This window comes from Podarcis liolepis, assembly GCF_965112155.1.
Source record: "Podarcis liolepis genome assembly, chromosome: 2".
In the NCBI taxonomy this organism is placed as follows: Eukaryota; Metazoa; Chordata; class Lepidosauria; order Squamata; family Lacertidae; genus Podarcis; species Podarcis liolepis.
In genome coordinates this window covers 113,088,321-113,116,282 of record NC_139555.1, presented here as the reverse complement: position 1 = coordinate 113,116,282, position 27,962 = coordinate 113,088,321, and the positions used below count along the sequence as shown (strand labels likewise).

General features: G+C 46.4%; 2 protein-coding genes across 4 annotated transcripts in view; one reads left to right on the top strand and one right to left on the bottom strand.

Moving 5' to 3' along the window:
• LOC310701995 (uncharacterized protein) overlaps positions 1–27,962 on the bottom strand; it is a 75,385-nt gene that overhangs the window by 13,634 nt on the left and 33,789 nt on the right. The window lies entirely within an intron of this gene.
• Positions 15,744–27,962, top strand: part of LOC310702004 (lymphocyte antigen 6 complex locus protein G6c-like) — a 110,298-nt gene continuing 98,079 nt past the window's right edge. Inside the window, exon 1 of the mRNA XM_083493611.1 lies at positions 15,744–16,178. The gene's annotated coding sequence lies outside the window, so the exon portion shown is untranslated. The remainder of the gene's footprint in view (positions 16,179–27,962) is intronic.

The following is a 27,962-nucleotide window of genomic DNA, read 5'->3' as shown; positions in this document are numbered from 1 at the left end:
GGTATGCCTTTGGCAGAGATCTTTTACCAGCAAAATTCACAACCAAGGCCGAATTTTCTGGTACCTCCAAGTTTCTCAATTTGATCAATTTTCCCCACTGACAACGGTACCTCCATCTTGTTTGCGTCCGACTTTTTCTGACCCAAAACTGGGACACACATCTTCCTGGATGTGTTCCTAGACAAGTCACATGACCCACACCTTGCTCCCACTTTTTTATGGGGGGGACCAAGAGTGCAGCAGAACAGTGTGTGAGATTGAGGCACCCAAAATGGCCGCCGAGATCTCGCGTAAAAAAACTGGAGGTCCCTTTCTCCCCGGGACTCTTGGAAGATGTGCATCCACTGCAGGCATTAAGCTTCATCTTCATGGTGTTGCTGTAAGAATAAAATGGGGAGTGGGAGAACCACTTGAAGGAAAGGTGGGCTATAAAGGGAATCAGTGGTAAAAGTTGCTGAGAGGTCCGGGAAGATAAAAGAAGATTGCATTTGCTTTTTCTCCCAGCTAAGATGGCCGAAAAGAGTGACCAACACAGCTTTGATCCCCAATCTGGGCTATAAGCCAGGCTGAAAAGGGGTTGGATAAACTGTCGCCCAGGAAATCCTGCTTTGGACAGAGATCACTCTCTCAAGCATCTTGCTTTAAAAGGGGAGATTAGGGAACACCCCAAAATGGGAGAAAATCCTGGGATGCAGGTAAGGGTTGTTTTTTTTAAAAAAGAAAAAGTTGGCTCACAACAGCCAAGAGTTATACGTCACCAGAAAAGAATAAATGCTTCACCAAAATGACAACAAGTATTTGAGTAAAATTTACCTGTGCTGATTTACAGGGCTTTTTTGTGGCAGTGCTCACTGGTTCAGAGTACCAGAACCTTTTTTTTCTTTTTGGTGCCCATGGCAGCCTTTATGTGCTGGCAACTGCAACAGTCATCAACATATGAGTACCCAGAACCTCATTTTGTTTTTATTTATCAAAAATAAAGGTAAAGGTAAAGGGACCCCTGACCATTAGGTCCAGTTGTGGCTGACTCTGGGGTTGTGGCACTCATCTCGCAAGACAAAAAGAATCCGTTCTGTGATTCTCTTTGTCTAGCAGTTTTTTCGTCTTGCGAAGCAAGCCCATTGACAGATTAGCGGATTAGCGTTATTAGCGGCTTATCTGCTGATCGGATCAGCTGATAAGCGGCTTAGCGGCTTAGAAAAGGGGGGGGGGAGGAAAAAAACCCAGCAGGAACTCGCAAGACATTGTCGTCTTGTGAAGCAAGCCCATAGGAAATTCGTTTTGCGAAGCACCTCCAAAACAGAAAACTCTTTCGTCTAGCGAGTTTTCTGTTTTGCGAGGCATTCGTCTTGCGGGGCACCGCTGTAAAATCTTTCACTGACTCCATTTCTTCCCCTTCTATTTGCCAGGAGGTGATGGGACCAGTGGCCATGATCTTCCTTTTTTGATGTTGAGCTTCAGACCTGGCCCAGTTACTATCATTTAAATGAAAATACAGTTGTACCTTGGTTCTGGAACACCTTGAGATTTGAACGTTTTGCCTACCAAATGCCGCAAACCCAGAAGTGAGTGTTCTGGTTTGCGAATGTTTTTTGGAAGCCAAATGTCCAACACAGCTTCCACAGCTTCCGATTGGCTGCAGGAAGCTCCTGCGCCTTGGTTTTCGAACATTTTTGGAAGTCGAATGGATGGATCCCATTCGAGAACCAAAGCACGACTGTAAATCTCATGTGAGCTTCTGGCTTGTGTGCCTGCCCACTCCAGCTGTGTTCTCCCTTCTTGTGGTACACACACACACACACACACACACACAGACACACATGGGCTCCAGCTGCGGGAGCTCTCTGATGCCTCTGCGAATGCCGGGAGCCAAGCTGATTGTGATTGTGGAAGAGGACCCTGAGTCCCCATCCAAACAATGACTATCATCAGCGCAGGTAAGGGGGGGGGGAATCACATTTTCATTTTGTACTGTTTTATTGATTTCATTTTATGGATCAATGGCCTCGTTAGATGGTAAAATTCGTGTAAAATTGCTGTTTTAGGGGTCACTTTTCATCGTCTGATTCCTGTTTTGGTGTCTTTCGTTTGTTAATTGAGTCCCTCGCTGCTAATCAGAGGCTTCCTGTTGAGTCTGCCAGCTGTTGAGTCCCGAGCACCCATACAACACAGAAGTTATATTTGGAGGTTTGGTTTTTGCCAGTTTTTTGCGTTTTGGTTTGTGTGGCTTTTTCGGTTTTTTGACTGTGACTTGTTCTTCATTTTATGGGACTGACTTGTGACTTCGCTTTTGTGACTGTGGCTTGTGACTTCATTTTTGTGACTGTGTGGAACCCAGTTTAGCTACTGGTTGATTGCGTGACTGCAGAAATGGATAAAAGCCCCCCCATCCAAACTGACTATCATCAGTGCATGTAAGAAAAAAAAATGTTATTTTTTTTCATCTAAAATACTATCTTATTTATTTTATCATACAGTGCATTGATTATTGCCTTCATTTTATGTATCAGTGGTCTCGTTAGACAGTAAAATTCATGTTAAATTGCTGTTTTAGGGGGTGTTTTTCATCGTCTGGAATGGATCAATCCACTTTCTGCTACTTTCAATGGGAAAGTCCGCTTCAGGTTAAGAAAGCTTCAGGTTAAGAACGGACTTCCGGAACCAATTAAGTACTTAACCTGAGGTACCACTGTATACATAAAACCATCAGTTCAAATTATATGTTATTTTTAAATGGAAAGCTGCCTATTAAAATGCACGTCGTTTGCTTTTAAAATTTGTATATTCTTCTTTATTGTCAAAACCTCTAAGCAGTTCTTATGGGAATAATTTGTCCTCACAAAATCGCAACCATTTGCCATGCTATGTGGCAAAATCTCATTGGGTGACTGAAAGATCCCGCCTCGTTCTTAGGGTTCTATGAGCTGGCCTTGGACGGAACCTCTTTCAAATGGAGGACTGCCAGTCCTGGAAATTAGAGAAACATCCTCTGCAAAGTAAGACAAGCTGGCCACCCTCTCTTTCCATGGTGTCCAAAGCCACCCTCTCTCCTGGGATTGTCACAGTCACCGGACCGAGCAACAGCTGGTGCAATCATATCACCTGCTTGGTATTTGGCAGGCAGTTGTTGCGATGCTGCAAGAGGCAAAAAATTGCAGCCAGTGCAGGATTTAGGTATAAGCTAAACAAGCTATAGCTTTTGGGGCCCTCCCCCAAAATTGAAGGAAACAAAAAACCTGGATGTACATTTCCAAAATATAAGATAAAAAACAAATACAGTGGTACCTCGGGTTACAAACACCTCGGGTTACAAACACTTCGAGTTACAGACTCCGCTAACCCAGAAGTAGTACCTTGGGTTAAGAACTTTACCTCAGGATGAGAACAGAAATCGTGTGGCAGCAGCGGGAGGCCCCATTAGCTAAAGTGGTTCCTCAGGTTAAGAACGGTTTCAGGTTAAGAACAGACCTCCGGAACGAATCAAGTTCATAACCAGAGGTACCACTGTAAAATAAAACCTACATACAGCAACAGTGTTTTGTGTTGTGTAGGCTCCTATGATGTAAGCAGAAGAAGAAGAGGAGTTTGGATTTGCTATCCCGCTTTATCACTACCCGAAGGAGTCTCAAAGCGGCTAATATTCTCCTTTCTCTTCCTCCCCCACAACAAACACTCTGTGAGGTGAGTGGGGCTAAGAGACTTCAAAGAAGTGTGACTGGCCCAAGGTCACCCAGCAGCTGCATGTGGAGGAGCGGGGAAGCGAACCTGGTTCACCAGATTACAAGTCTATCACTCTTAACCACTATACCACACTGGCTCTCGGTGGTACCTCGGTTTAAGAACAGTCCTGTTTACGAAAGATTCGGTTTACGGACTCCGCAAAAAAGGAAGTAGTATCCCGGTTTGAGAACTTTACCTTGGTCTAAGAATGGAATGCAAATGGCGGAAGGGCACCGGCAGCGGCAGGAGGCCTCATTAGGGAAAGCACGCCTCAGTTTAAGAACGGTTTCGGTTTAAGAACGGTCTTCCGGAACGGATGAAGTTCATAAACCGAGGTACAACTGTAATGGGCCCCACCTGCTAGCCTGCTCCCTAAAATATCACTGGTTTTAGATACCTACTAGGTCCATAAATTACCATATAGCATATATTCAACACAGAAAACAGTTACAGATAGGTAGCCGTGTTGGTCTGCCATAGTCAAAATAAAAAAAATCCTTCCAGTAGCACCTTAAAGACCAACTAAGTTAGTTCTTGGTATGAGCTTTCGTGTGCATGCACACTTCTTCAGATACACTGAAACAGAAGTTGCCAGATCCTTCTATATAGTGAGAAGGTGGGGAGGGGTATTACTCAGAAGGGTGGTGGGAATGGGAGATTGGCAGATAGCTGAGATGAGCCTGTTGACGACTCTTAACGACTGTAATAGGTCTTACAGGAAAAGGCAAGGGGTGAGAAGGTGAGAAATGGCTTAGTCATGTATAATGAGATAAGAATCCAATGTCTCTGTTCAGACCAGGTCTCTCCATGGTTTTAAGTTTGGTAATGAGTTGCAATTCAGCAGCTTCTCTTTCCAGTCTATTTCTGAAATTCCTTTGTAGTAAAACAGCTACTTTGAGATCTTGTATAGAATGTCCTGGGAGATTGAAGTGTTCTCCTACTGGTTTCTCTGTTTTGTGATTCTTGATGTCAGATTTATGTTCGTTTATTCAGAAAACAGTGACAATTTGTTGTTGACAAAGGACAGCTGGACATATAAAGGGCCCCATTAGCTTCAGTAGCTTCGGGCCTCATCAAACTTAAATTTGGCCCTGATTACAGCAGGTGCACGACCCTATCAATATGCCGATGACACCCAACTCTATCTGTTGATGGATGGCCATCCTGACTCGGCCCCAGACACACTGACCAGATGTTTGGAAGCTGTGGCTGGATGGTTACGTGGGAGCCGGTTGAAGCTAAATCCTTCGAAGACAGAGGTCCTGTGGCTGGGACGGGGCGATATGGGATTGGGGGGGCAACTCCCATCTCTTGCGGGGGCGCAATTAGTGCCAGCACCGTCCGTTAAGAGTTTGGGTGTAATCTTCGACACCTCCCATTCCATGGAGGCGCAGATTGCAGCTATAACAAAGGCGGCATTTTTCCATCTCCGCCAAGCTAAGCAGTTGGCTCCTTACCTCTCTCGCCCTGACCTAGCCACTGTGATCCATGCGACGGTCACCTCCAGACTGGATTATTGTAACTCGCTCTACGTGGGGCTGCCCTTGAGACTGACCCAGAAACTCCAGCGGGTGCAGAATGCTGCAGCGAGACTCCTTACGAGGTCTTCGCTGCGAGATCACATTCACCCGGTGCTATACCAGCTGCACTGGCTCCCGGTGGAGTACAGGATCAGGTTTAAGGTGCTGGTTTTAACCTTTAAAGCCCTATATGGCCTAGGACCCTCGTACCTACGGGACCGCCTCTCCTGGTATGCCCCACAGAGAAACCTACGGTCTTCAAATAAAAACATCTTGAAGGTCCCAGGCCACAGAGAAGTTAGGCTGGCCTCAACTAGAGCCAGGGCTTTTTCGGCTGTGGCTCCGATCTGGTGGAACACTCTGTCACAAGAGACCAGGGCCCTGCGGGACTTGACATCTTTCCGCAGGGCCTGCAAGACAGAGCTGTTCCACCAGGCCTTTGGCCAGGGCACAGCCTGACTCCCTCCCTCGGCAATCTTCGCAGAGCTCTGGCCCAATGGTTGCTAGTGGCTTGAATTAATTAATTTTTATAATGAATGATTTTAGAATGTTGTTTATGTTGTACTTTGTACTGTTTTATTGCTGTTAGCCGCCCTGAGCCCAGCTTCGGCTGGGGAGGGCGGGATATAAATAAAAAAATTTATTATTATTTATTATTAGTGAAACTGTCTAGTTAAGCCCGTCTTAATCTGCATTCATACAAGGAACTCAGAGCAGCAGACATGGCTCTCCCCTGCCTTTATTCTCCCAACAGTCCTGGAAGGCAGGTGAGGCCAAGAGAAAGCCATTGGTCCTTGGTTACTCCGTGAGCATCATGAACCCAGGTTTCCCTCCACCCAGCCCAACATGGGTGCTGACTCTGTATAGAGAGGGTTAGGGATCATTGCTCAGAAATCAGGAAGACCAAAAGTTTAAGAAGGAATGGGGGAAATTTAATAAATTATCTTAAAGACCATTGTAGCTAAAACCATTAGTAGGATCAGAATATCGCTTGTCGTTTAATGGTGAATTTTGGATACAATGGAGAGATAAAAGATCTGGATTATTATAAAAGATGCAGGAGAGAATGATTAACAGTAGGACCCACAAAGGGGAGGAGGAGAAGTCCAAGAGATTCCTTGGAGGACTTTTAGAAGACATCTGAAGGCAGCCCTTTTTAGGGAAGCTTTTAATGTTTGATGCATTATTGTATTTTAATATTTCGTTGGAAGCCGCCCAGAGTGGCTGGGGAAGCCCAGCCAGATGGGCGGGGTATAAATAATAAATTATTATTATTATTAATAATAATATTGGAATCTACTTTTTATGTTGTATGTTGGATATATGTGACTGTGAAGTTTCAACCTGAAAAACCCAATATATAAATTTCTTTTTAGAAGAAGAAGGAGGAGGAGGAGGAGGAGAAGAAGGGATTATTTATCAGGCCTTAGGGCTGCATTACACCCTCGATGAATCTTCCACTTGTGGGTGGAACCAGAGGTCAAAGCAGGGAGGGCAACAAGTGTAAAATGTTGCCTTTGTCTAGTAGGCTAGTTTCTACATGCACTCGCACACAGAGGCGTAGCTAGGGGTTGGCAAAACTGGCTTCCACTAGGGTGGTGTGCTCAAAAATTCACCCCACAATTCTGTTCCCAGCTATCTGTTTCGGGATGTCGGGAATAGAGGGCCAAGGGGGCTTCAGTTCTTCCAATACTTTGGGGCAGGGGGCACCCCCCCAATATCAAGGGGGCTACCACCACCACCCCGCCATAGGGCGCCCTCCGCGAGCCCTAGCAGCCCAGGAGCCAGGTAGCAGCTGAGGCGAGCAATATCTTTGCTTTGCTCATCCCAGCATCCACCTGGGAGCTTGGGAGCTGGGTGGCGGCTAGGACCAACAAGTGTGAAGATTCCCCTCCATGCATCTTGCCCCTGCCTGGCACATGCTGGGTGGCATCACGTGATGCGTCATGTGATGCATCACGTGGCCACACCCCCTCAGTTGGGGGGGGGGGTAAGTCGGCGCTCCTGATCTGTGTAAGGTTGTGTGTTTAGGCAAGAGATGGGAGCTGAGCAGTAGGAGTAATAGGCCTTTTCTGCACAGGCTGCCTATTTGTGAAATGTCAGGCACCTTCATTATACAGTGGTACCTCAGGTTACATACGCTTCAGATTACATACGCTTCAGGTTACAGATTCCGCTAACCCAGAAATAGTGCTTCAGGTTAAGAACTTTGCTTCAGGATGAGAACAGAAATCGTATGGTGGCAGCGGGAGGCCCCATTAGCTAAAGTGGTGCTTCAGGTTAAGAACAGTTTCAGGTGAAGTATAAACCTCCGGAACGAATTAAGTACCTGACCTAAGGTACCACTGTATAGCTTTAGCTGCCAAGTGAAAACATTTCTCCCCAGCCAGGCCTTGGGCTGGTTAATATCCATAGCTGTCAACCTTTCCCTTTTCTTGCGAGGAATCCTATTCGGAATAAGGGAATTTCCCTTAAAAAAGGGAAACGTTGACAGCTGTGTTAATATTCTACAGCCTTTTAAATGTGTTTGTGAGAAAGGGTGGGGGGGCTTATTGTTTTGTTTTTATTGTTTTAATTGTCTACTTGTGTTTTTTCCTTGTGTTTTCTCCTATGAACTGCCCTGAGATCTCACGACGAAGTGCAGTATATAAATCTAATACATAAATATATAAGATAATAACAGAAATGGCAAGGTGGTATGAAGGCTAACTGCCGGCTTGTATTATGTATAGTGGTACCTCGGGTTAAGTACTTAATTCGTTCTGGAGGTCCGTTCTTAACCTGAAACTGTTCTTAACCTGAGGTACCACTTTAGGTAATGGGGCCTCCCGCTGCCGTCGCATGATTTCTGTTCTGATCCTGAAGCAAAGTTCTTAACCTAAGGTACTATTTCTGGGTTAGTGGAGTCTGTAACCTGAAGCGTATGTAACCCGAGGTACCACTGTACTGTATGTGTGCGTCGTGATGCACCGCCACTGTCATGGCAAGATCAAAGGGGGAGAAGAGATTTTTTTCAGGAGGGGGGCACCAAGGACTCAGGGGAGCCTAGCTGCACCTCTCCTTGCCCAGAGTTCTCTCTAACCTCCATCCAGGCAAGGAAGCGGCAGGAACAGAGGGAAAGGACAAAGTCCAGCCAGGCAGAAACACTAAAGGATGGTGAAAAGGCAGAGGGGAAGGGGAGTGGCTAGGGAAGGGGTGTGGCCTCAGGACTGTCTTAAAGGCCAGACACACTCCAACTCCCATCATTCCTGAGCTCAGTGGGTAAGCAATTTGATTCAGGTCTCAGCTGAAGCGAAATGTATCAGTCACCTTTTCTGAAACAATATGCAAGCTGAAACACAGCTGTCCTTTGAAATTTGCACTTACCCACCTTTTTGCAGTGCCAGCTGCCCACCAACGCTGATTCCATAAACTCATCCCCAGTTCCCGTTACCTGACCCCATCCTACAAAAAGCATTATTCAAAAAAATCACACACACACACAAAATGTATTGGGTTAGGGAAAACCGCTGGCAAAAATGTGTGCATTAGTCAAAATCACATTTAGAAATGTGTGTGTGTGTGGTGTTGGGAGGAATTCATGTCAAATGTTGGTGAATTTTCGTGAGGATTTGTTTTAAACACACACACACACACAGACAGACACACACACACGAAAGACCCAGAAATTGCTGCAGAAGTGTGGAGAAACAAATTTAAGATTGCAAAAATTATGAACTGAGGGAACAAAAACCAGCCGGTTCTTCCATCTATACCCTGGAGCATTGGCTGTGCAAATAAAAAGTTTTACTCCAGCTATGCCAATCAATATCCCTTGGTCAAGGGATTCGCATTTCTGTGTCGCCTCTGCTTTTGAACCCCTGAATTCCACCTGCAGTTCTGTTGAAGCTCCCTTGCTGAAATAGCTTTCTAGGCACATGGCATCATGCCAACCTGGTTTCTTAACAGAACTGATGGGGTATACTTAGAAAGATCTAAGTGCAAAAGTATCTAATAGGGACTCGGGTGGAACCTAGGGCTTGTCCACTGAACCTAGGGCTTGTCGATTGGAAGGTCGGCGGTTCAAATCCCAACGATGGGGCGAGCTCCTGTTGCTCCATCCCAAGCTCCTGCCAACCTAGCAGTTCGAAAGCACATCAAAGTGCAAGTAGATAAATAGGTACCACTCCGGCGGGAAGGTAAACGGTGTTTCCATGCGCTGCTCTGGTTTCACCAGAAGCGGCTTAGTCATGCTGGCCACATGACCCGGAAAAACTGTCTGCGGACAAACGCCGGCTCCCTCGGCCAGTAAAGCGAGATGAGCACCGCAACCCAAGTCTTGTTCACGACTGGACTTAACTGTCAGGGGTCCTTTACCTTTACCTTTAAGTATCTAATATTTGAATACCTACCTGAACCTTCGCAGTGATCCATGGAAAAATGAAGGAAACCCTTTGTTTTGTTCTGGGGAGTTCCTACAGGCCTCTCCCTCCATTGAAACAATGATTCAGAAATGTGGAAGGATCACATTGTAGTGTTGCATTTCCACAGTTCTCTTAATCTATCCTGGACAGGGCTTTCCTTTTTTCTTTTCTTTTTTGCAAGGCACTACTTTGTGCAGTTAGGGACGCGGGTGGCGCTGTGGGCTGAATCACAGAGCCTAGGACTTGCTGATCAGAAGGTTGGTGGTTTGAATCCCCGTGACGGGGTGAGCTCCCGTTGCTCGGTCCCTGCTCCTGCCAACCTAGCAGTTCAAAAGCATGTCAAAGTGCAAGTAGATAAATAGGTACCACTCCGGCAGGAAGGTAAACAGCGTTTCCGTGCACTGCTGTGGTTCGCCAGAGGCGGCTTAGTCATGCTGGCCACATGATCCGGAAGCTGTACACTGGCTCCCTCGGCCTATAGAGTGAGATAAGCGTGCAACCCCAGAGTCGGTCACGACTGGACCTAATGGTCAGGGGTCCCTTTACCTTTACCTTACTTTATACAGTTATATATTAACACACCCAGTTTGTAGCCAAGGTCTACATCTGAGATGTTGGCTAACATTAGCTTCACAGGGTCTTCCTTCTTTTCTTTTCAGAGTGTCTAAGGTCCGCTGATGGGCTTCGAAATCACGATCTGCTGACACTTACTACCAATGCTCTATTAAGCACACTTTGGCTACTTCCAGGCTGCTGCTATTTTGCAGGTGGGATTAAGGGCATGAGACAGATGGTTCAAGGCCATAGACCCATCTAGTCCAGCACCTTCTTCCTACTGTTTTCGTAGCAGAACAGGACATGTGACCCATGAAAAAGTCTGGCATACACCTACTTTCAACAGAACAACAACTCCTACCTCTATGGAAATAAGAAAAGCCTTCTGGAATAAGCCAAAGACCCATCTAGGTCTGCATGTACTCTCCCCGTGAGGACAAGGTGCATATTATTAATATTTTTAATTGCTTTTATTATTTACATGCTTCCCATCTGACTAGGTTGCCTCAGCCACTCTGGGCGGCTTCCAGCAAAATTTAAAAACACCACAAAGGGTCAAACATTAATAATTTCCCAATTAGGGGACAGCCAAAAGACCCTTGGAGCTGGAGCTCAGTGTCTAGGTTGAATGACGGGGGTGGAGACGCTCCTTCAGGTATTCTGGGCCAAGGCCGTTTAGGGCTTTAAAGGTCTGCACCAAAACTTTGAATTGTGCTCGGAAACGTACTGGGAACCAGTGTTATTTGATCCCGGCAGTCGCTCCAGGCAGTCACGAGTCTGGCAGCCGCATTCTAAATTAATTGTGGTTTCCAAGTCACTTGGTAAATCTACCGAAGAATGGGGGGGAAATGGGATTAAGGGTTTTTTTCTGGATGACAAAGGGCATGTGTGCTGTGTCCCATTGGTGGCGGCACTCGCCCTTCTTATGACAGGAAATGCTTTACCAGGGACACACACACAACCAAAAAATAAGAAATAAAAAATGGGGGGGGGGTTGTCGAGGAGGGTGTGTTCCCAGTGTGGGGAGTGAAAAATGTTCCTGTTTCCATCTGAGGAATGTTGGAGGGTATGTTTGGTGTGTAACTTCAAATTTAGCTTTGCAAATAAATACGGGGTATTGCCCTCCAGTTTTAACTCACAGGTTCTGGAGAGATTTTCAGATATTATCTCAGCTGTGGGGTTGTTGCTGCTTGTTTTTGTTTGTTTGTGGTGTTGTTCTAGCAATGATGTAACCGAGCCCAGCTTGTCACATTTGCTCCCCTTGATGCAACTGGGTGAATGTTTCTAGAAACAATACTGGCCCTCTAAAAGGCCTTTGTTCTGTCTCAGGGAGTATCACCTGTCGCTACAAGAAGTTTTTACAATGGCTTTACAGGTGACTCAGTGGTGTTCCCCGCCTGCCTGCTGAAAGGCCTTGATGGGAACGACGGCACTGCCGGCCACCCCCTGAACGAGAATGAGAAGCATCTTTGTTATAATTTCAATGGCCAAATCCACTTCAGGAGTAGAGGTGTGCAGGGCCGGCTCAAGACATTTTGCCGCTTGAGGCAAAGCAGAAAATAAAATAATAATAATAATAATAATAATAATAATAATAATAATAATAATAATTATTATTATTATTATTATTATTATTATTATTATTATTATTTATACCCCGCCCTCCCCAGCCAAGACAGGGCTCAGGGCGGCTGACACCAGGTATAAAAACAATTTATTGAAATACAACTTAAAAACGAGATTAAAATACGACATTAAAACATTAAAATACAGCCTCATTTCGTAGGAACTCAAATCAAAAAGGTTTTTGGGGTGGAAATAGGAGTTCCATCACAGAAAGAGAAAGGAAAAAGGAAAGAGGGGGAGGGGATCAAGCTGATTCCAAGCCAAAGGCCAGGTGGAACAACTCTGTCTTACAGGCCCTGTGGAAAGAAATCAGATCCCGCAGGGCCCTGGTCTCGTGAGGCAGAGCGTTCCACCAGGCTGGAGCCAGTGTTGAGAAGGCCCTGGCTCTGGTTGAGGCTAATCTGACTTCCTTAGGGCCCGGGACCACTATTTATGGACCTTAAGGTCTTCTGTGGGGCATACTGGGGGCATACCCCCTTGCCATTGCCTCTTCCTCTCCTGCTCTGTCCCCCTTGCCTCTTCCTGAGGCGACAGGGAAGATGGCTCAGGGAAGCCCCGGCACTCTGAAGGGAGCAAAATGGAGGCTGAAGAGGAGCAGGGGGTGGTGATTGGCATGCTACTGGGGCCGCCGAACCTGCCACAGTTTCCAGCTGTCCCCATCCTGCCGCCCGAGGCAATTGTCTCACCAAGGCTAAGGGAGGGAGGACATGAGATCTCCAGACCACCCTGTCATAGAAGGTGGGTATTTATCCTTCCTGTCAGGGGAGCTGACAGGGCAAGCCGGTTGTTTGCAGGTCAGAGAAAGAAGAGAGGGACACTTGGTTGACGTGCAGCTAGTTTCTTTATTAAGGAAATCAGGACAAAGAACACACAGAGACTTCTAAGGGGTAATCCTGCCTTAATGAAGCAGTTCTTTGGGCTGACGTGTCTCTCCTCTTCCACTCCCTAGCCCTTTGTGTCCAGCTCCTCCCTCTGTGCTCTTCTTCTATACAGCAAGCCCCAAGGGATTCGCTCCGTGTCTGCCTGGCCCTGGCAACATGCAATAAATGCCTCGTTCTAAGAGGAGACGGGGCCAGCAAGCTGCCAGCAGAGAAGTCCTCAGAGTTGTCCTGGGCGATAACTGCAGGCTCTACCTCCCCTCTGTCATCGCTGTTGGTGCCTTCACCCAAACTAGAAACCCATTCATGCAGTCTTGTCTCTTCACTATCCTCCAAGGGTCCTGCTTCTACCACTTCCCAGCTCCTCTGAGTTGTGGCCAGTGTCCCTCCACCAGTTCCCAGGCTCGAAATCCTTCTCTTCAGTGCCTTCCTTGGGGGTGGGGAGCTCTTGGTTGGGTCGATTCCCCTGCTCTTTCTCATCCAACCAGTCCCTGACACTTCCAGGCTTGAAGTCTAAGTCTCTCAGCAGCTAAAAGGGCTTACAGAGTCCACTTTCGTTGTCCTGCCTCTAATCCCCATTGTTACGGAAAAATCTAGGTGTGAGGCTGCTCAGTTCACCCACCTCGGCAGGCAGAGCCTGCGGAATAAAGGAAGGAGTCCAGCTACTGTTGTAAACAAAAATTGCCCTTTTCCCTTATGGGGTATCCAAGAGCCCATATAGAGTCCTTACGTAGGTTCCCTATTGGTAGGAGAGAATAACAGAGGCCAGCCAGAGAATATTGAGAAGCAAAGCAGCTAGTAAGCTTGATCTTTATTGATCTGTTGCAACAGGGTGCTCCCCTCACCCGCAGGAGAGAGGAGGGACCCAGAAAAATGGCACGCAAGGCCTTATAAAGACTTTTGAAATTGCCACCCTGTAGATCAAGTCCACCCCTCAGATACAGTACATCAAAGCTACATCACAGAAAAGGCGGTTTTAAAACAGAAATCTGAATGTTGTTTTTCTCCTGTCATTGTTTATCTCCTGTCTGGCAGGTTACTTGATTGGATTGACTGGGGAGCCTGGCCAGTCTTTTGTAGTGATAAATACTTCGTTTCTGGGCCAGGTCACAGGCTCACACCCTATTTATATCTTAAATGTGCCCTTAAGACAGGATTTGTGAGGAAAGAGACAATGGGGAGGTTTCCCACTTTGACCTTGAGGAAAAAACATTTACTCGTTTTAGGAATCAAAATGGTTCCAGGTTGGTCTTCCTGTGCTGATCTATGTATGGGCTGTTATGAACATTACCATACAGTGGTGCCTCGCAAGACGAAAATAATCCGTTCTGTGATTCTCTTCGCCTAGCGGTTTTTTCGTCTTGCGAAGCAAGCCCATTGACGGATTAGCGGATTATCGCTATTATCGCTATTAGTGGCTTTTAGCAGCTTTTAGCAGCTTATCTGCTGATCGGATCAGCTGATAAGCGGCTTAGCGGCTTAGAAAAAGGGGGGGGGAGGGAAAAAAAACCAGCAGGAACGCGCAAGACATTGTCGTCTTGCGAAGCAAGCCCATAGGAAATTCGTTTTGCGAAGCACCTCCAAAACGGAAAACTCTTTCGTCTAGCGAGTTTTCCGTCTTGCGAGGCATTCGTCTTGCGGGGCACCACTGTATATCTAAGACCTCAAAATTCCTATCACACTACCAACCAGAGCAAATAGCTGTAGACCAAAGTTTATTGCGCAACAGGTTCAAAGAGGAATTTTGAACCCCGAGGATGGGGTGACAAAGACTTTTAAAACTTTCCCGCCTTATCCCAGATGACAGTTCGTACAGCATCATTGCTACATCGCTGACATGTCACGAAAGGGGTTACACTAGTTTAACCTTGGCAAACTTGTCCAGACAAGTCCTTGGTACAAGATTAGCATAAGCAGACATGGCAGGGCAAGACCCAGGTATAAGATTAGCATAGGCAAACACCACTGAAGTCCCACCACCCAAAGTACAATAGAACTTCCTTTGCATGTCTGGACCCCTTGGCAAGTCTGGTGATGGGATTCAGCTTTCCTTTGGCCAGCAATCAGCTCAGCAATTGTCACCTCTGGGCACTTCCTGGAGTCCCTTTTTCAAGGGTAAAATAGCGTTGGAATGGAGGACTCTGGCAAAGGAGTTGATTTTATATTATTTTTAAAGCTAGGTAACTTTCCTGAGCTGTCAAGTTGAAAGGATACATTTATGCATAATATTTGTAACACTTAACAACTTTAAAGATGTGCCCCTCCCCGTCATTTCCACCATACTACAGGAATATAAAAGTACATAAACATCTGCGAAGATCAAAGATTTCGCCAACACAAAATTGATTCAGATAACACCACCAGACCAGAAAGTCATATATTGCACAAAGGTAAAACCCACATTTCTTGTTCTGCCCAATTTTGCTCCTGGTCCAGGTTCCCATTGACATGGGGCCTTTAGAAAAGGGCCCAGAAGCAAATGCATTTGAAAAAGGGCTGAAAAAGGCTCCTCACCTCTACAAAATGTACCTTTGCTTCCAAGAGTTGAGTTCTGAGACAAAGAACTCAAAGTTCTGCAAGTGTACTATGGGCATCAGCTGCGCACAGCAGTGATTGTCCGTTAACTGTGATGCCACCATGACTGTCTCCCCCCCCCCCCCTGGAATGGGCTTGCACTTGGAAAAATTAAATGTACACCTGGTGCATTTAAAAACACAAAAACAAGGGCCCAGACTGACAGATGAACCAGTGTTTGATTCACAGGTTTGCATACCTGCCGTTTCAGTTGTCAGAACAGAAAAACACTGCTGGAATCAGGAACACACAAGGAATGTGCCCCAAGAATGCGTTAGAGATGCCTTAGGAATGCAATTTTTTGGGGGGCGGGGGGAAGGTACAGAAACTGAATCACAGTTCTGCTCAATGGGAATAAACATTAGAACATTAGAGTCCTGCTGAATCAGGCGAACAACAACCTGCTCTCACAGTGATCAAACGAAAGCACACACCCCACTTGCGATTCGCAGCAGAAAGAATGTTTCTCATTCCATGTTCAATCCTTGCGACTCCAAGGAGATCACGGGCACTTCTGTTGTTGTTGATGTTTAGTCGTTTAGTCGTGTCCGACTCTTTATGACCCCATGGACCAGAGCACGCCAGGCACTCCTGTCTTCCACTGCCTCCCGCAGTTTGGTCAAACTCATGCTGGTAGCTTCGAGAACACTGTCCAACCATCTCGTCCTCTGTCGTCCCCTTCTCCTTGTGCCCTCCATCTTTTCCAGCATCAGGGTCTTTTCCAGGGAGTCTTCTCTTCTCATGAGGTGGCCAAATTCTTGGAGCCTCAGCTTCACTATCTGTCCTTCCAGTGAGCACTCAGGGCTGATTTCCTTCAGAATGGAGAGGTTTGATCTTCTTGCAGTCCATGGGACTCTCAAGAGTCTCCTCCAGAACCATAATTCAAAAGCATCAATTCTTCGGTGATCGGCCTTCTTTATGGTCCAGCTCTCACTTCCATACATCACTACTGGGAAAACCATGGCTTTAACTATACGGACCTTTGTCAGCAAAGTGATGTCTCTGCTTTTTAAGATGCTGTCTAGGTTTGTCACTGCTTTTTTCCCAAGAAGCAGGCGTCTTTTAATTTCGTGACTGCTGTCACCATCTGCAGTGATCACGGGCACTTCTAGATTGCCATTATTTTTTGGTGGTTTCAATCACATATTTCAGGCTCCAGAGTAATAGTTAATCAAAAGGTCTTGCACAACAAACCCTCTTCCCTCCAAAATTTTACCCTTTTTTGCAGACAAGAAAGTGGTGGGAAAGTGTACTGGAAAGAGTTGGATAACACTTGCCTTAAGAATATTTGAACAAAAATTAAAATAAAAAATTCCTTCCAGTAGCACCTTAAAGACCAACTAAGTTAGTTCTTGGTATGAGCTTTCGTGTGCATGCACACTTCTTCAGATACACTGGAAGTGTGCATGCACATGAAAGCTCATACCAAGAACTAACTTAGTTGGTCTTTAAGGTGCTACTGGAAGGAATTTTTTATTTTGACTATGGCAGACCAACACGGCTACCTATCTACTACTGAACAAAAATTGATGTTGATAGATTGGACTCCACAATGCTGAGACTAGTTAATCCTTCATCAGGGCTAGAGAAATTATTACTTTATTGAGGACAGAAAACACTGTGTGTGGCCCAGCAATCTTCTGGGCACAGTATGGAGTTTTAACTCCTTGCTTTACAGATTTTGCGAAGTGTATCTGAAGTCCTCACTTTATGATAAAACTATCTTCTTCTGCCATCTAGTGGCAGATCATGGGGTATGCTCAATTTCTTTATGCCTCAAGGCAATGAACAACCTATTGCAGCACAGTCGTACCTTGGACCTCAAACGCCTTGCGACTCAAATGTTTTGGCTCCCAAACAATCAAAAAGCGGAAGTGACTGTTCCGGTTTTTGAAGCCAAACATCTGACGCGGCTTCCACAGCTTCCGATTAAGTGCAGGAAGCTCCTGCAGCCAATCGGAAGCCGCACCTTGGTTGTCGAACGTTTTTGGAAATCCAAAGGATTTCTGGAATGGATTCTGTTTGACAACCAAGGTATGACTGTACTGGCTTCAAGAAACATCCACTTCGCTTTGACATGGGCCTGTCTATATCACACCCAAAGATATATCAGAGAGGACATTTCACATGTAACTTCACACTGGCAATACCATAGAGATGTGCACAGAGTGCGAACACTCCACTAACTCAAGTTGCATGGACACTTTACAAGAATTTTCAGTGTTATGTTGGTGGAGGTAGCAGACATTCCAATGAGACTCTGTTAGGCACAATGCAGTCTTCTTCAAGTTACACCTGAGATTGATGGCAAGATGGAAATTGGAATATGTGAAACCCCTGTCTCTGGGAACATAAATTCCAGTTGGGTTCCTTGGTAGGTAGAAAACAGAAATGCAGAGAAGTAGGCAGTTTTTATATTAACAATCTGGAGGTTCGTTTTAGGTGGTGAACCTAGTTGCATTTTTAGAGAATGGAACAGACCAAAGTTCAGTTCTCATCATGGACTGATTGGACACGGTGAAGAAACCTGCTATCCGTTCTCAGGCACCACCACCGCAAATTGCAGAAAGACCGCAGTGATGAGTCCAGCCAGGATGAGAGCCAGTCTGAGATGTTTTGAGTCCAAACAATTAAACCCCTGTGTTGCAAACAATTATCAGTAATATCCAAGGCAACACGATGACCAAGTACAACAATGCAATATCAATATAAACTCTTTAAATAATCCTTACGGAACATTGAACAATATGAAAAACCAAATAAACAGAAATCTATAAATCTCTGAAAGTCACAAAATGTGCACTCTTGATGAATTCTCTTGAAAACGTAGAACCAAATAAACATAAGTCCTATAAGTCTCTGAAAGAAGCAATGGGTCAGATTCTTATCCGATGAAAACAAGCCATAAAGCTTTGTTTTATGACGTCCAACGCTGCTGAAGTGGTCCGCAAACAGACGTAGTGAACAGTGATTCCGGATATACCCACTGTTTCGTAGAATTCTTCTTCAGCACAGCAGAAGGATACAGAAATGCTTCATAAGCCCATCTATATGGTGAATGGAATTGTATAACAACAATATCTATGGAGCAGTCGTCATAAAATGCTACTCCAGAGTGGTACAGTAAAGCAACGGACAGGGCAGTGATACAACAACCAATGTTTATATAGCGAACTCTTCATTTACTGTGTTTGCAATTGTTTAAGATAAAAACCAATTTGGGAAAGAAACTACTTTTGCCATTTTGATGGACCTTTATCGTTTGTTTACAGATAGTTGCCTTGGTGATATTATCTTGTGTCACCTACAGGAGGGTGGCCGGAAAGGTGCCATGGGCACAAAGGTGAGGGTAGGAGTGCTGTGTCAGCAATGAGAGAAGCCATGGCGGGGTCAGGAAGAGGGTGGGGAGGTGACTTCTGACAGAAGCCTCAATAGGTCGTTTTTGATAGCAAAGCCTACCCCATGTATTCAATGTTCTTGTTCAGATAGACCTTTCCAGAAGAATGTGTAGCCTCCTTTTTCTTCCTTCAGTTGTCCCTTGCCTGCTCTTCGAGTCTCTTGAAGCGCTGCAATATCAATGTTAAAATGTCACAGCTCTCTTGCAATGATGGCAGTTCTGTGTTCAGGACGCTCGCTGTCTGTGTTATCTGACAAAGTCCGTATATTCCATGTTCCAAAGTTCATTTGTCTTTTATGACCGCTAGGTGGTGACCCCACTGGGCACGGTAATCCAGTCAGGGGAAAAGGGAGGCAGACTATGTTTAGGGCACCTTTTCTAGCCCCTCCCCTTTACTGGGTGAGCAGAGTGGATCCTAAAAAGGGATGGATAAAAAGCCATGGATACTGCCACCGAGCTACTCAACTGCCTTGTTCCTTGAGTCAGAACAACTGAATCTGTATCCACTGCCCCTGTGCCGGTTCATGACTAGGGGCTTCCAGATTTCACGATCCTGCCCCTGTTACCATTCTCCCAACTGAAGTGCAGAGTGTTTGAGGACCGGGATAGTCGGAGGGAAACCAAAATGCTTGTTTACAAAGCTATTGTACTACCAACCTTACTGTATGCTTGTGAAACATGGACCACTTATAAACGCCATCTCCAGCTGCTCGAAAGATTCCATCAATGGTGTCTCCGAAAAATTTTACACATCACTTGGGAAGACAGGTGAACTAATATCAGTGTATAGGAAGAAGCAAAGATCACCAGTGTTGAAGCAATGATTCTTCAACATCAGCTTCATTGGACTGGTCATGTTGTGCGGATGCCTGATGAACGTCTTCCAAAGCAACTACTCTATTCCCAACTTAAAAATGGAAAGCGTAATGCTGGTGGTCAACAAAAGTGTTTTAAAGACTGTCTCAAGGCAAATCTAAAAAAATGTAGTATAAATCCTGACAACTGGGAAACACTGGCCTGCGAGCGCTACAGTTGGAGAGCAGCCTTTACCAAAGGTGTCATGGGCTTTGAAGACACTCAACCTCAGGACACAAGGGAGAAACGTGCTAAGAGGAAAGCACGCTTGGCAAATCCACACCGTGATCAACTCCCACCCGGAAACCAATGTCCCCACTGTGGAAGGACATGTGGATCCAGAATTGGCCTTTCACAGTCACTTACAGACTCATTGTTAAAACTGTGTTTATGGAAAACAATCTTACTCGGCTATGAGTGATCGCCAAAGGAGAAAGGGGAGGTGGATCCAGAGATGAATGGCTTCCCCTCGCTTCATGCACAGGCTATCCCTGGCCAGGATCACCGGGGGCCAAAGTTTGGCCTAATTCCTCAGCCCAAGCATATTGTTTTTTGCATAAATGCTGAAGTGTCACCAGCCAGCTACTGTCGATTCTTTGCTTATCTGCTGCCATGCCTCTTTAGCTTCCATGTTATTATGCTTGTTGGGTCTGCCCCAAATATCTTGTCTGCCAAGATAATCTGTATGCTTTTGGCTTTATCTCCTTTTAGACAAAACAGAAGCCTCCCTGAACCACTTTCTTTTGTCGTATCCCTTTCTGTACGTCTGAGCCACTGAAGCCACAGGGATGGGGAATTAGCTCAAATGGTAGAGCGCTCGCTTAGCATGCGAGAGGTAGCGGGATCGATGCCCGCATTCTCCAGGCAAGCTTCTGCTCCTTTTTTGCTTTTCCCAAACCTAGAGCAACGCCTTTCCAGTTCACGTTCTCCACAGCATTTCAGGCCCCTGCTTCCTTCTTGGGATATCGTGGGGCCTGGGCAGCCAGGGAATTTAACTCAAACCAAAGAGCAATTGCACCTTTGATCTGGCCTGTACTTAGGATACTGTGAGGTGGTTTTCCTGAGCAGCTGGGGAATTAGCTCAAATGGTAGAGCGCTCGCTTAGCATGCGAGAGGTAGCGGGATCGATGCCCGCATTCTCCAGTCAAGACTCTAATTTCTCCCTTTTGGCGTGCATAGAGCAAAGCGTCTTCAGGTCATATTCTGTACAGAAACTCTGGCCTGGGCCCACTTTCAGGGATATTGCAAAGCTGGACAGCCAGGGAATTAGCTCAAACAGAAGAACAGACTCATCTTGTATCTTGTGCTGTGGGCTGGCTCTGCTGGACAGCTGAGGAATTAGCTCAAGTGGTAGAGCACTCTCTTGGCATGCGAGAGGTAGCAGGATCGAATCCTGAATTCCCCAACCGAGCTTCTGCCCTGTTCCTTTTCCAGCCTCCTTAGGTTGTTTTCCGCATGCTTGCAGAAGTGGCAGAATAAAACAGACTGCATCCGGGAAGGAAAAAAACGTGGCAAGCTTTACTGAGTCACAAGCAGATAAGGTGAACCACACAAATCAGGCCAGACCCTGGCAGAAATGAAGAGCACAACTGCAGCTAACGTACCATATTTTTCGCTCTATAGGACGCACTTTTCCCCCTCAAAAAATGAAGGGGAAATGTGTGGGCATCCTATGGAGCGAATGCAGGCTCCTTGGCTTCAGCGAAAGCAACGTGAAGCCTCCGAAGCGCAGAGGCAGAGCTCCCCCTGCGCTCCGGAGGCTTCACGTTGCTTTCGCTGAAGCCGCCTGAAGCCCCCGGAGCCCAGGGAACTCCCGCTGCGCTCCGGGGGCTTCAGGCGGCTATCAGAAAGCCTTTGGAGTGCAGCAGGAGTTCCCGCTGCGCTCCGAAGGCTTGCGGATGGCTGCCTGAAGCCTGGAGCAGCTGAGCCCATTTTGCATCAGAGGCCACTAAATGCGACCAGAACTATTATTTAGTTCTGCACCCCGAGTGGCCACTGTCATTGCACCCACAAACTGCTTAAAAAGCAACCCTTATCCTGCACTGTGGGGTGCCATCCTTGGCCGCCACTGCTCCAACGGTGCAGGGCATCTAAGCTCTGTCTCCTTCTTGGAGATACTTTTGGATGGTTCTGCTGGGCAATCAGCTCAAATGGTGAAGTGCTCTTTTTGCATGCAAGAGGCAGCAGGACTTACGTGTTCGTTCTCTAACCAATCTTCCACTCTTTTCCTTTTGCCTACGAAACCTCCCTGGATCATTTTTTCTGGATCCATTTCTAAAGTCTGCTCCCTCCTCTCTTTTTTGTATGTCTAAGACTGGTGATGTTAGGCAGCTGGGGAATTAGCTCAAATGGTAGAGCGCTTGCTTAGCATGCGAGAGGTAGCGGGATCGATGCCCGCATTCTCCAGGCAAGTCTCCCTTCTCTTTTCTTTTGCCATACATAGAGCGGAACCTGGCTGAAACACGTTCTGTGTAATGAAGAAAATGTTTAAATGGGCTATTCCCCAGAGACCAGAAGGTTTCCTTATTGGTGTAATAGGGATGGAGCAGCTAGAATATTATATTTACAGAAATGGGAAGAGAAAGTTCCAGTAAAGGAAGAGTGGCTTTTGAAACTAATGGACTATGCAGAAATAGCAACACTGACAGCGAAATTAAGAGATCAAAACAAGGAACTTTTTATAGAAGAATGGAGGCCTTTTGTGGACTATTTTTAAAAGAAATATTACAGTCGAATGAAATTGCGGGCAGGATTCGAGATAAAAGCAGCAGAAGAAAAATGACTGTAATGGAGAAACGTTTTGTAATAGATAAAGATAAAATGCAGTGGAAAAGTCTGAGTAAAAATGCTGTGGAGGTGAGGGTGGGAAGTCAAATTACAAAACAGTGTAATTATTTGATTGGAAGGTTATTGTGAAAATGTTTGGAAAAATAGTGATAAAATCAGATAGATAGATAGATAGATAGATAGATAGATAGATAGATAGATGATAGATAGATGATAGATAGATAGATAGATAGATAGATAGATAGATAGATAGATAGATAGATTGTTGTTGTTGTTTAGTTGTTCAGTTGTGTCCGACTCTTTGTGGCCCCAATAACCAGAGCACTCCAGGCACTCTTGTCTCCCATAGATAGATACAGTGGTGCCTCACAAGACAAAAAGAATCCATTCTGTGATTCTCTTCGTCTAGCGGTTTTTTTCGTCTTGCAAAGCAAGCCCATTGACAGATTAGCGGATTAGCGCTATTAGCGGCTTTTAGCGGCTTATCGGATCAGCTGATAAGCAGCTTAGCGGCTTAGAAAAAGGGGGGGGAAAGGGGAAAAAACCCGCAGGAACTCGCAAGACATTTTCATCTTGCGAAGCAAGCCCATAGGGGAAATCGTCTTGCGAAGCACCTCCAAAACGGAAAACTCTTTCGTCTAGCAAGTTTTCCGTCTTGCGAGGCATTCGTCTTGCGGGGCACCACTGTAGATGGATAGAGAAACATGCTCTGTGTGACATCTTAGATTTGTCATGCATGAGCCATCAATGCCAGACAGCTCAGGTCTTGTCTCCAACAGAAGAATAGTCTCTTAGTATGTAAGAGGTATTGACACTGATACCCAGCTAAATTTCTCCTCCTCCTTTTGCTCTGCAGAATATGAGGCTAGTAGATTTTCCTGTATACAACACAAACAGAAGAATAGGAGAGACTTGGTGGCCATGTATATCACCTTAAAGATGGTGACAGCTGATACACTACAGCCTCAGTGGACCAAAGACACATCTGGCCATACAGGGGAAAAACTGAGTCCATGAGCCCCCTCAGACTGCAAACCTGATAGCTCTGCACCCTAGAATCATAGAATCATAGAGTTAGAAGAGACCACAAGGGCCATCGAGTCCAACCCCCTGCCAAGCAGGAAACACCATCAGAGCACTCCTGACATATGGTTGTCAAGCCTCTGCTTAAAGACCTCCAAAGTAGGAGACTCCACCACACTCCTTGGCAGCAAATTCCACTGTCGAACAGCTCTTACTGTCAGGAAGTTCTTCCTAATGTTTAGGTGGAATCTTCTTTCTTGTAGTTTGGATCCATTGCTCCGTGTCCGCTTCTCTGGAGCAGCAAAAAACAACCTTTCTCCCTCCTCTATGTGACATCCTTTTATATATTTGAACATGGCTATCATATCACCCCTTAACCTCCTCTTCTCCAGGCTAAACATGCCCAGCTCCCTTAGCCGTTCCTCATAAGGCATCGTTTCCAGGCCTTTGACCATTTTGGTTGCCCTCCTCTGTCCAGTTTGTCAGTGTCCTTCTTGAATTGTGGTGCCCAGAACTGGACACAGTACTCCAGACCTCTCAGACCACACCTACCTGCGGCTTTAAAAATTTAACTCTTTGCTTGCACTTTGGGGTGTGATCCCTTGCCATCACTATTTCAACATTGCATGGCACCCAGAGCTGGCCTACAGACAATGAGCCAGCTCTGCAAACGGTCCCACTCCTCCCCCCCCCAAGAAGTGTTTGCAGAGTCTTGCCCTCTCTTCTCCCGGTGGCAAGGTTCTACAAATAGAGAAGCACTTTTGGAGTCCCATCACTCCCTGGAGAGGTGAGAGAAACATCCGCGCTCAGGCATCTTGGGTCATAAGCAGGCACAGGAAAAGGTCTGCCAGGCAGCTGGGGAATTAGCTCAAATGGTAGAGCGCTCGCTTAGCATGCGAGAGGTAGCGGGATCGATGCCCGCATTCTCCAGATAAGCTCACAAGCTCTTCCTTTTGCCATACTTTCAACAAAGCCTCCATGAATCCCTTTCTGGACCCCTTTCTGAGATCTGCCTCTTTTTCTGTATGTCTGGCCCAATGGAGCCAGGCAACTGGGGAATTAGCTCAAATGGTAGAGCGCTCGCTTAGCATGCGAGAGGTAGCGGGATCGATGCCCGCATTCTCCAGATAAGCTCACAAGCTCTTCCTTTTGCCATACTTTCAACAAAGCCTCCATGAATCCCTTTCTGGACCCCTTTCTGAGATCTGCCTCTTTTTCTGTATGTCTGGCCCAATGGAGCCAGGCAACTGGGGAATTAGCTCAAATGGTAGAGCGCTCGCTTAGCATGCGAGAGGTAGCGGGATCGATGCCCGCATTCTCCAATCCAGCCTCCACTCACTTCTTTTTGACATGCACACAACAGGGGCTCCAATACCAAGATGAAGGTCTACCAGTGTGCGTGTTGAGCACTTCTTTATGGAAGTGAGTCAAGGGCAATTTATCACCCTCAGGAGTGGTGCCTCAATAGCTGTCTGCCACATCAGGAAGAATTTGGGTATCACTTGGCAGGACAGAGTTTCAAACAAAGGTGTTGCTATGTCCTGAGCTGAATCCTAGAATAATAGGATCCAGAATTCAGCAGTCTGATTGGTCCGCAGGAGCCACCCAATCCAGCTGCAGGTGGAAGTGAATCAGCGACCTGATTGGCTTGCAGGAGCGGCCAATCAGGCCTCTGGAGGAAGTGAATCTGCAACTTGATTGGCCTACAGGAGCAGCCCGGAATTAGCCAATCACATGGGGCCCTTGTGTAATGCATATACAGTGGTGCCTCGCAAGACGAAATTAATTCGTTCCGCAAGTTTTTTCTTCTTGCGAGTTTTTCGTCTTGCGATGCACGGTTTCCCATAGGAATGCATTGAAAATCAATTAATGCGTTCCTAGGGAAACCGCCTTCAGACCAGGTCCGGGGACAGTCTGTCCCCGGACCTCTTCTGAAGGCTGGGGGGGGGGGGAGACAAGGGCTTTTCTTCCCACCCCCAGCATTTAAAAAAACCCCGGGACAGCGGAGGACTTCTCCGCCGTCCGGGGCGATTTAAAAGCCCCTGGGAAGGCAGGCAGGGGGGACAAAGACTTTCGCCCCCCGCCCGCCGCCCGGCTTCGGAGGAGGTCCGAGGACAGTGGGGAAGACGCGCTGCGCTTCCCCGCTGTCCCTGAGATTTCCCTATGGGCTGTCGTCTTGCGAAGCAAGCCCATAGGGAAATTCATTTTGCAATGCGCCTCCAAAACGGAAAACCCTTTCGTTTAGCGGGTTTTCCGTCTTGCGAGGCGTTCGTCTTGCGGGGTACCACTGTACAGTGGTACCTCGGGTTAAGAACTTACCGTATTTTTCGCCCTATGGGACGCACTTTTTCCTGTCCAAAAATGAAGGGGAAATGTGTGTGCGTCCTATGGGGCGAATGCAAGCTTTTGCTGAAGCCTGGAGAGCGAGAGGGGTCGGTCGATTCACCATCAGATCACATGTCTGTGGCCACAGCATGAGTCACAAAAATCATACATCCACTGTTTAGTTCAGAATATTTTTTTTCTTGTTTTCCTCCTCTAAAAACTAGGTGCGTCTTATGGTCAGGTGCGTCTTATGGAGCGAAAAATACGGTACCTCAAAAAGTATAGAAAAGCACCAAAAATACTCAATTGACTGAGCTTCTGTCCCTCCCCAGCAGAAGCCTGCCCCCTGTAATGTCCTCTTTTTGGGGGGTGTTTTCACCTGTGATCTCCCAAAAAAGGGCAACAACTTTTTGGAGCGCGATCCCCCCCCAAAAGCTCAAAAACTTTTGGGGCTCCCTCGTATCATAAATCCTGGCCACACCCATGAACAACAACAAATCCTCCCTCAGTCCCTTTTTGGATCCCTTTCTGAGATCTTCCTCTTTTTCTGTATTTCTGGACCAGTGAAGCCAGGCAACTGGGGAATTAGCTCAAATGGTAGAGCGCTCGCTTAGCATGCGAGAGGTAGTGGGATCGATGCCCACATTCTCCAGCAAACATCACGACCTCCTCCTTTTGCCAGGCATTCAGCAAAGCTTCCCTGGATCCCTTTATGGATCCCTTTCTGAGATCTGCCTCTTTTTCTTTATTTCTGGCCCAATTGAGCCAGGCAACTGGGGAATTAGCTCAAATGGTAGAGCGCTCGCTTTGCATGCGAGAGGTAGCGGGATCGATGCCCGCATTCTCCAGCAAACATCACGACCTCCTCCTTTTGCCAGGCATTCAGCAAAGCTTCCCTGGATCCCTTTATGGATCCCTTTCTGAGATCTGCCTCTTTTTCTTTATTTCTGGCCCAATTGAGCCAGGCAACTGGGGAATTAGCTCAAATGGTAGAGCGCTCGCTTTGCATGCGAGAGGTAGCGGGATCGATGCCCACATTCTCCAATCCAGCCCCTACTCTCTTGCTTTTGCTATGCATACCACGGAGGCTTCTTAACTCCCTTTTTCTTGTATGGAAGAAAAACATACATTTTCCTATCAAAAGCGGTGGCTCCTATCCCCACAGTTAGAGGCGACGACCATTTTACGTGGGGATCATGTTCCGAGGCAGTGAAATCACATATATTGGGAACACCCATTGAAAAGTCCTGCAAACACCCTCTAAATCTCTAAAAATCCTAGAATAACCTTTTAAAAAACCAGCAGCACTTAGAGGACTGGCATGAATGGTGGTCATGGCTCCCTCCAAACCTCCTTGCTCAAATTCTCTCCAACTCTCCACAGGCCTCAACCATCAGTGCAATGGCTCCTGGGACTGCACTTGCAAAGGCTCATGGGATTGCTAGACACTGTTTTCATGCCATTTTTGCCCTTTCTGCACCCTTTAAAGACTGCTTTTGCCCTTTTTCTAGTCACCTCCAAGTTTGTGGTGATAAGCGGATGGTTGCATGCATATTGAACATGCATACTGCGTGCATAATGAACATTCTTTTCTGGGGTTACTGAAGGGTACGCAGTACATGTACCTTTCCCCCCAAGAGTGTGGCACTTACCGTATTTTTCGCTCCATAAGACGCTGAGCATAAGACACACCTAGTTTTTAGAGGACGAAACAAGGAAAAAATATATTCTGAACGAAACAGTGGATGTATGATTTTTGTGGTTCATGCTGTGGCCACAGACATGTGATTTGATGGTGAGTTTGGGGTAGCCCAATGCAAAAATCCTGAGAATCCATGTGGATCCGTGCTTTGTAACCATGTTTTTGCGTCATTGCGGCCCCACAAAACAGTGGATGTGTGATTTTTTGGGTGCAGGCTGTAGCCATGGACATGCTATGTGAACTGATGGTGAATTTGGGGTGACCAAATGCAGAAATCCTGAGGATCCAGGTGGATCCGTGCTTTGTAACTACGTTTTTGCAGCCCCACGAAACAGCGGATGTGTGATTTTTTTTGGTGCAGGCTGTAGCCATGGACATGCTATGTGATCTGATGGTGAATTTGGGGTGACTCAGTGCAAAAATCCTGAGGATCCATGTGCTTTTTCCTCCTGCCTCACAGGCAGCCTCCTTTATCACTAGCATCCTTTATCTCCCTCCTGATTGCTTGCCGATCAGCTGCTCAGCCGCTTTGTTTCAACACCCCCTTCCCTCTTTCTAAAAAAAAAAGAAAAAAAAAGCATGATCTGCTTTTCGCCC